Below are 8,574 nucleotides of genomic sequence, written 5' to 3' on the forward strand. Positions count from 1 at the left end.
CACGCCCTGTGTATAAGTCTAATCATTTTGCAATGTAGATTGTTCATTCAGATACGAATGAGAATCAGAATCAGGTTTATTAGCACCGGCATGTGACATGAAATTTGTTAACTTAGCAGCAGCAGTTCAATGCAATACATAATCTAGCAGAGAAAAAATAATAAATAAATAAATAAAAATAATATGCTATTTCCATCACCAACTTCGCAGATCAGTGTGTGCCTTTGAGAATATGACAAGTTTTCCCAAACCAGAAGCCCTGGATTAACCGGGAGATTCGCAGTCTGCTGAAGGCTAAATCAGTGGCATTGAAGACTTAGCATTGAGATACTACTAAAACTCCAGGTACCTATGGAAAGTCATTCTGAGAGCAAAAAGGTGTGAAGATAGACACAACGATTGCAGGGTTTTCATGCCATTACTTTCTATAGAGCAAAACCTAGCAGCATAGACGGCAGTGATGCTTCACTCTCAGACGAGCAAGGACACACGTCGGGCTGCTGTTTATCAATTACAGCTCAGCATTCAACACCATCACCCCCCTCATCTCTAACCAACAAGCTTCCAAGCATGGGCCTCTGCACCTCCAATTCCTCATCAGGAGGCCACAGTTAATACAGATCAGCAGTAGTATCCCCGCCTTGCTGACATGCCAGGGGGCACATGCATATCCCTCTGTTGTACACTGTTCACACTCGTGACTGCGTGGCAAAGCCCAGCTCAGCTGTCAAAATAAGTTCACCGATGACACCACTGTTGTTGGTAGAATCTCGAATGGTGATGATGAGGCTTCCATAGCTTGCCCTGTGACACCATTCAACCATTCAGTTCTTGAACTAACCTGCATAACCCTAATCACTACCCCACTATCACAACACTATGACCATTTTCCGCTACAACAGTTCTTTTTTTTTGTTGTACTTGATTTCCTTCTTGTAAAAACAATTATAGTTAATGTTAAATTTCTGTCTTGCCTTTGAAAGTTGCTTATCTGATGCTGTATCTGAGTTGCCCTACAAGCCAATTTTATATTGCACCTGTGTGTCCATGTGATTGCGAAGATGGCAATAAACTTGACTTTGAATTTGGTGGTAGATCCGATTCTGAGTCTGTTAGTGATTAATAACCCACTGAGCACACAGACAGAGTGAGATGAGAATCTTTATAGTTCTGATAAGCTATTAGCACACTTGGACAAAGTGATTGTTTTGGGTCCAATCATCTTGTTCATCTTTTTTATGACTGCAAGTTGCTGCTGGATATTAAGGAGATCAAGTGCTGCAGGACTAGGCCAGCAGTGAGTTGCTTGTTGTCAGGCGGGTGTGTGGTGTCAGCAATGGTCTTGGATATTCTTATTGGGATTGCAAGACCCTATTGGATATTGGTTATGTAGAATACTTCAAGTCTGGTTCACTGGTTCACTGGTGAGATAGATGGTAAGGGAGCTGCGTGGCCTCGATTGTGGCGAGAACTAGGCCTTGGCTGAGGCCATGGGATAGCCTGTGGCAGTCACCCAGGTGAGAGGACACCGAGGAGCTGCTGCCCTTCAGTATTCGCTCGGCGCTGTTCCCCAGTGTTTGCTCAGTGTGGCCTCTGCTGTTTGTTCAGTGGAAGAACAGGCTGGACCGGGACAATTTACAGTCATGTCACACTGTGACTGGGGCAATGTTATCATTTTGTTCTGAAATCATAGCCATATGCGCTCTTTGTGCTGTTAGCAATGTGCTTTGCACCTTAGCCCCCGGAGGAACGCTGTTTCGTTGGGCTCTGTGGCCTGCAACCGTCAGGCTCCTGGACCAGCTTCACCCGCCTCAGTGCCCAGCTGGCTCGCTGCCGTTCACACTGCCGACGCGTGACTGTGTCGCCGGATCCAGCTCAAACCGGGTCACCAAGTCTGCGGATGACACCTCAACAACAATGATGAGACAGAGTACTGAGAGGAAGTGGAGTGGCTGCTGGAATCGTGTGAACCAGAATCAGGTTTATTATCACCAGCATGTGACATGAATTAAGAACATAGAACATAGAATAGTACAGCACAGTACAGGCCCTTCAGCCCACATTGTTGTGCCGACCCTCAAACCCTGCCTCCCATATAACCCCCCACCTTAAATTCCTCCATATACCTGTCTAGTAGTCTCTTAAACTTCACTAGTGTATCTGCCTCCACCACTGACTCAGGCAGTGCATTCCACGCACCAACCACTCTCTGAGTAAAAAACCTTCCTCTAAGATCCTCCTTGAACTTCTTACCTTAAAGCCATGTCCCCTTGTATTGAGCAGTGGTGCCCTGGGGAAGAGACGCTGGCTATCCACTCTATCTATTCCTCTTATTATCTTGTACACCTCTATCATGTCTCCTCTCGTCCTCCTCCTCTCCAGAGATTAAAGCCCTAGCTCCCTTAATCTCTGATCATAATCCATACTCTCTAAACTAGGCAGCATCCTGGTAAATCTCCTCTGTACCCTTTCCAATGCTTCCACATCCTTCCTATAGTGAGGCGGCCAGAACTGGACACAGTACTCCAAGTGTGGCCTAACTAGAGTTTTACAGAGCTGCATCATTACCCCGCGACTCTTAAACTCTATTCCTCGATTTATGAAAGCTAGCACCCCATAAGCTTTCTTTCTTTCTTTTCAAATCTTTTTATTTTTATATTATACAAAAGAAATAACACAGGTACATTGAAGTAACAACACTTACAATGTCTCAAAAAAGACATTAACTTAAAGATTGAAAAAAAAAATTGTGATAACAAAAAAAACCTACTAAGCAGAAAAAGTGAGAAAAAAAAATTATTAGGTGTACAACCCCGGAGCCAGGCGTCATACAAAAAGCTTCTGAAAATAAACGTCAAACCGCCAGCAAGAAAAGAAAATATACCAAAAAGTTTACAATTAGATCGTGGAAAACATCTATCAATTAGCTCAAATGATAATAACGAGCAAATGAGCCCCACCTTTTCTCAAAATCAACTACTCTATCTACCCATGAGGCAACTTTCAGGGATCTATGGAGGCCTTTCATCACGACTGGAAAGGAAGGGGGCAGGAGCCAGAACAAGAAGATGGGGGCAGTTCAATGCAATACATAATCTAGTAGAGATAAAAAAAAATAATAATAAATAATTAAGTAAATCAATATGTATATTGAATAGATTTTTTAAAAAGTGCAAAAAAACAGGAACATTTTATATTAAAAAAAAAAGTGAGGTAGTGTCCAAGGGGTCAATGTCCATTTAGGAATCGGATGGCAGAGGGGAAGAAGCTGTTTCCAAATCACTGAGTGTGTGCCTTCAGGCTTCTGTACCTCCTTCCTGATGGTAACAGTGAGAAAAGGGCATGCCCTGGGTGCTGGAGGTCCTTAATAATGGACACTGCCTTTCTGAGACACTGCTCCCTGAAGATGTCCTGGGTACTTTGTAGGCTAGTGCCCAAGATGGAGCTGACTAGATTTACAACCCTCTTCAGTTTCTTTCGGTCCTGTGCAGTAGACAACCCGCCCCCATACCAGACAGTGATGCAGCCTGTCAGAATGCTCTCCACTGTACATCTATAGAAGTTTTTGAGTGTATTTGTTGACATGCCAAATCTCTTCAAATTCCTAATGAAGTATAGCTGCTGTCTTGCCTTCTTTATAACTACATCGATATGTTGGGACCAGGTTAAATTCTCAGAGATCTTGACACCCAGGAACTAGAAATTGCTCACTCTCTCCACTTGTGATCCCTTTATGAGGATTGGTATGTGTTCCTTCGTCTTACCCTTCCTGAAGTCCACAATCAGCTCTTTCGTCTTACTGACGTTGAGTGCCAGGTTGTTGCTGTGGCACCACTCCACTAGTTGGCATATCTCACTCCTGTACGCCCCCTTGTCACCACCTGAGATTCTACCAACAATGGTTGCATCATCAGCAATTTACAGATGGTATTTGAGCTATGCCTAGCCACACAGTCATGGGTATAGAGAGAGTAGAGCAGTTGGCTAAGCACACACACCTGAGGTACGCCAGTGTTGATGGCCAGTGAGGAGGGTATTTTATTACCAACCCGCTCAGACTGTGGTCTTCTGGTTAGGAAGTCAAGGGTCCAATTGCAGAGGGAGGTACAGAGGCCCAGGTTCTGTAACTTCTCAATCAGGATTGTGGGAATGATGGTATTAAATGCTGAGCTATGGTTGATAAACAGCATGCTGACATAGGGGTTTGTGTTGTCCAGGTGGTCTAAAGCCGTGTGGAGAGCCATTGAGATTGCGTCCACCATTAACGTACTGTGGCGATAGGCAAATTGCAATGGGTTCAGGTCGTTGCTGAGGCAGGAGTACAGACTTGTCATGACCAACCTTTCAAAGCTTTCATCACTGTTGATGTGAGTGCTACCGGGCGATAGTCATTAAGGCAGCCCACATTATTGTTCTTAGGCACTGGTATAATTGTTACCTTTTTGAAGCAAGTGGGAATTTCCACCTGTAGCAGTGAGAGGTTGAAAATGTCCTTGAATACTCCTACTAGTTGGTTAGCACAGGTTTTCAGAGCCTTACCAGGTACTCATTGGGAACTTCCACCTTGCCAGGGTTCACTCTCTTTAAAAACAGCCGAACATCGGCCTCTGAGACAGAGATCACAGGGTCACCAGGTGCAGCAGGGATCATCACAGCTGTAGTTGTGTTCTCCCTTTTGAAGTGGGCATAGAAGGCGTAGAACAACAAACTATATCTGAACATGGAGAAGACAAAGGAAATCACTGTGGACTTCAGGAAGGTGCAGATGAACCACCCCCCTCTGCGAATACGTGGCTCCTTGATAGACAGAGTTAAATACACTAAGTTGCTGGGAGTTCACGTCACAGGTGACCTCATCTGGTCCCTTAATGTCACCTCCCTGAACAAGGCGGCACAGCAACGCCTCCACTTCATGAGATGACTACGGCAAGCGAGTCTCCCACCACCTCCACCCGCCCATCTTCACAGGAGCACCATTGAGGGTGCCTTGACAAGTTGCATCTCCATCTAGTATGGGAGCAACCAAGCATCGGACTGGAAGTCCCTACCAAGGACTGTGAGACCAGCTGAGAGGATCCTAGGGGTCTCCCTACCATCCATCGGGGACATTTGTCAACCGTGCTGGGTACGCAGGACCGTTAGTATTATTACAGTCATTTGGGGTATTTAAAGAGGAGGTTGATAGGTTTGTGATCAGTAAGGGCACAAAAGGTTTTGGGGAGAAGGCAGGAGAAGGGATTGGGAGGGAAATGGATCAGCAATGATGAAATGGTAGAGCAGTCTCAATGGTCCAAAGGGCTTGATTCTGCTCCTATGTCATATGGTCTGAAGACAGACATTAATAACACACCGACATATTAACATAGACACACAGACAACAGATGGGTGTGCGTGCGCACACACACATGCATGCAGATACACAGACAGCCACACACACAGGCACACACACACACACACACACACACCCACAGCACTAACCATGCACTTGTGCAGAGTTTAGACAAGAACAGTCACCCTCACAATGAGGTGTTCACAGAGGCGGGGAGATGGACACACCTGGGCAGCAGGTAGTACGGCTGTCCGACGGCTCCATGGGCCCCGTTTCCGTCCTGACCTCAGAGTCTGTACACTCCCTCTGTGAACGTATGGCTGTGTGGGGGGCTTCAGTTTCTCCCACGTCCTATAGGAGTGCTGTTGGATTAATTGCTGACTGTGAATCACCCCAGGCATTGGCGGGTGTAGTAGAATTTGATGGACAGGTAAGAGAGAACAGAAATAAGTAAGGGAATGGTCTTCTGTCCCTGTCAAAGGGATAAACATGAGGAATTCACACACTCACACACAGGGACCGAGAGAGTGATACATGCTCTCACACGCAGGGACAGAGTGATACATGCTCTCACACACAGGGACAGAGAGAGTGATACATGCTCTCACACACAGGGACAGAGTGATACATGCTCTCACACACAGGGACAGAGAGAGTGATACATGCTCTCAGACACAGGGACAGAGAGAGTGATACATGCTCTCACAGACAGGGACAGAGAGAGTGATACATGCTCTCACACACAGGGACAGAGTGATACATGCTCTCACACACAGGGACAGAGAGAGTGATACATGCTCTCAGACACAGGGACAGAGAGAGTGATACATGCTCTCACAGACAGGGACAGAGAGAGTGATACATGCTCTCAAACACAGGGACAGAGAGAGTGATACATGCTCTCAAACACAGGGACGGACAGAGTGATACATGCTCTCAGACACAGGGACAGAGAGAGTGATACATGCTCTCACAGACAGGGACAGAGAGAGTGATACATGCTCTCACACGCAGGGACAGAGAGAGTGATACATGCTCTCACACACAGGGACAGAGAGAGTGATACATGCTCTCACACACAGGGACAGAGAGGGTGATACATGCTCTCACACACAGGGACAGAGAGAGTGATACATGCTCTCACACACAGGGACAGAGTGATACATGCTGTCACAGACAGCCTGCCATAATCCCAGGGATATGATCTTGACCCAGCCGAGGGAAGATGATTAACAGAGCCACCATTAGTACCGATGTTGTGACTTTGTCAGCTGAGATCATTGTCTTCATTGTCTGTCTCTATCCTTCATTGCTGGCATACATAGTTGTCTTGACAATTAACTAAAGCAACCTCCAGTCACAGCTCCCGAGTGGATTGGGCTTTAAATATGGTAAAGCCAACAGGCGGGGCAGTTCATGAATCAGTCTGTCATCCGACCATGCAAATAAGCCATAAAAACCGACTCCATACTTCGAGTCATAGAAAAGTACAGCAGAGAAATGGGTCCTTTGGCCCATCTAGTTCATGACTGCCAGCTCCCATCGACCTGCACTGGGACCACAGCCCTCCACATCCCTACCTGTCCAAACTTCTCTTGAACATTGAAGTCAAGCTTGCATGCACCACTTGTGCTGGCAACTCGTTCCACACTCTCATGACCCTCTGAGTGGAGAAGTTTTGCCTGATGTTCCCCTTAACCCTTGACCTTTAATTGTAGTCCCACCCAACCTCAGTGGAAAAAGACTGCTTGCCTTTCTATACCCCCCATAATTTTGTAAACCTCTGTCAAATCTCCTCTCAATCTTCTATGTTCTAAGGAATGCAGTCAAAACCTGTTCAATCTTTCCTGATAATTCAGTTTGTCCAGACCAGGCAACATCCTTGTAAACTTTCTCTGTACTCTTTCAAACTTGTTTTCATCTTTCCTGTAGGTGGGTGACCAAAACTGCATATAATACTCCAAATTAGGTCTCAATAACATCTTGTACAACTTCAACATAACATCCCATCTCCTGTACTCATTGCATTGATTTATGAAGGCCAGTGTGACAAAAGCTTTCTTTACGATCCTGTGACACCATTTTCAATGAACGATGTACCCCTATTCCCAGATCCCTTTGTTGTATCCCTACCATCCACTGTGTGAGACCTACCCTGTCTGAACAGAAATACAGGATGACCATCACCAGCTGCACTCCAGCCCACCTGTCCAACTGTCAGGTACTCTCTCACCCCTCCTTGTTTTCCTCCCGATTACTCTGGGTACAACTTCCTCTGTCTGAATCTGACTTTCACCATCCCCTGCCCAATTCCATCTACGTACTTTCCACTCTGTCTTTCTCATGGTCTCTAACATAGTTTTTCTTTATCTGACCACCTCCTTCTTAACCTCTCCTCTCCTTTCACCGTGTCTGACAGCCTCTCTATCTCGCTACCTCTTTCTCGCACTTTCGGTCTTATTTACTCTGACAGTATCAGGATCTGAATCAGAATGTGGTTTAATATCACTGGCACATATCGTGAAATTTGTGACAGCAGTACATTGCAACACAATAATGAAAAAATTACAAGTATATATTCAAAAAATTAAATTAGTGCAAAAAGAGAGGAAAAATAGTGAGGTAGTGTTCATGGGTTCCTTGTCCATTCAGAAATCTGGTGGCGGAGGGGAAGAAATTGTTCCTGAATTGTTGAGTGTGCCCTAGGCTCCTGTACCTCCTCCGTGATGGCAGCGATGAGAAGAGGGTGATGGGGGTCCTTAATGATGGATACCACCTTTCTGAGGCACCGCCTTCTGCTCTGACTCTTTCTCTCTGGTGTCTAATTCTTTTTTCCTTCTGTTCCGCCTCTGAGCAAATCTTCCACTTTATACTGTCGCACTTTCTCAGAATAAGTCTATGAAGGTTCTCAGTCATCCAAGTCATTGTGTGTCAGGCAGTAGTAAATCAAGGCAACTGGACATGCTGTGTTGTCTAGAAGGCGTTTTGCCACTCGCCCGAGAGGTATACCTTTAAACAACTCACAGAGCTTACAAGCCGGAAAACTACCCACTGTGGATCAGAACTGAAGAAGCCTCTCGGAGGAGTGGCGAAACGTCTTCTGGACAACACAACAAATCCAGTTGCCTTCATTTACTACTCCTATCATGTTTGCTGTTGTTTGCTGTTGTGTGCTGGGGCAGCAGGCTGAGGGTAGCAGACACCAACAGAATCAACAAACTCATTCGTAAGGCCAGTGATGTTGT

Source organism: Mobula hypostoma, chromosome 26, assembly GCF_963921235.1.
Source record: "Mobula hypostoma chromosome 26, sMobHyp1.1, whole genome shotgun sequence".
In the NCBI taxonomy this organism is placed as follows: Eukaryota; Metazoa; Chordata; class Chondrichthyes; order Myliobatiformes; family Myliobatidae; genus Mobula; species Mobula hypostoma.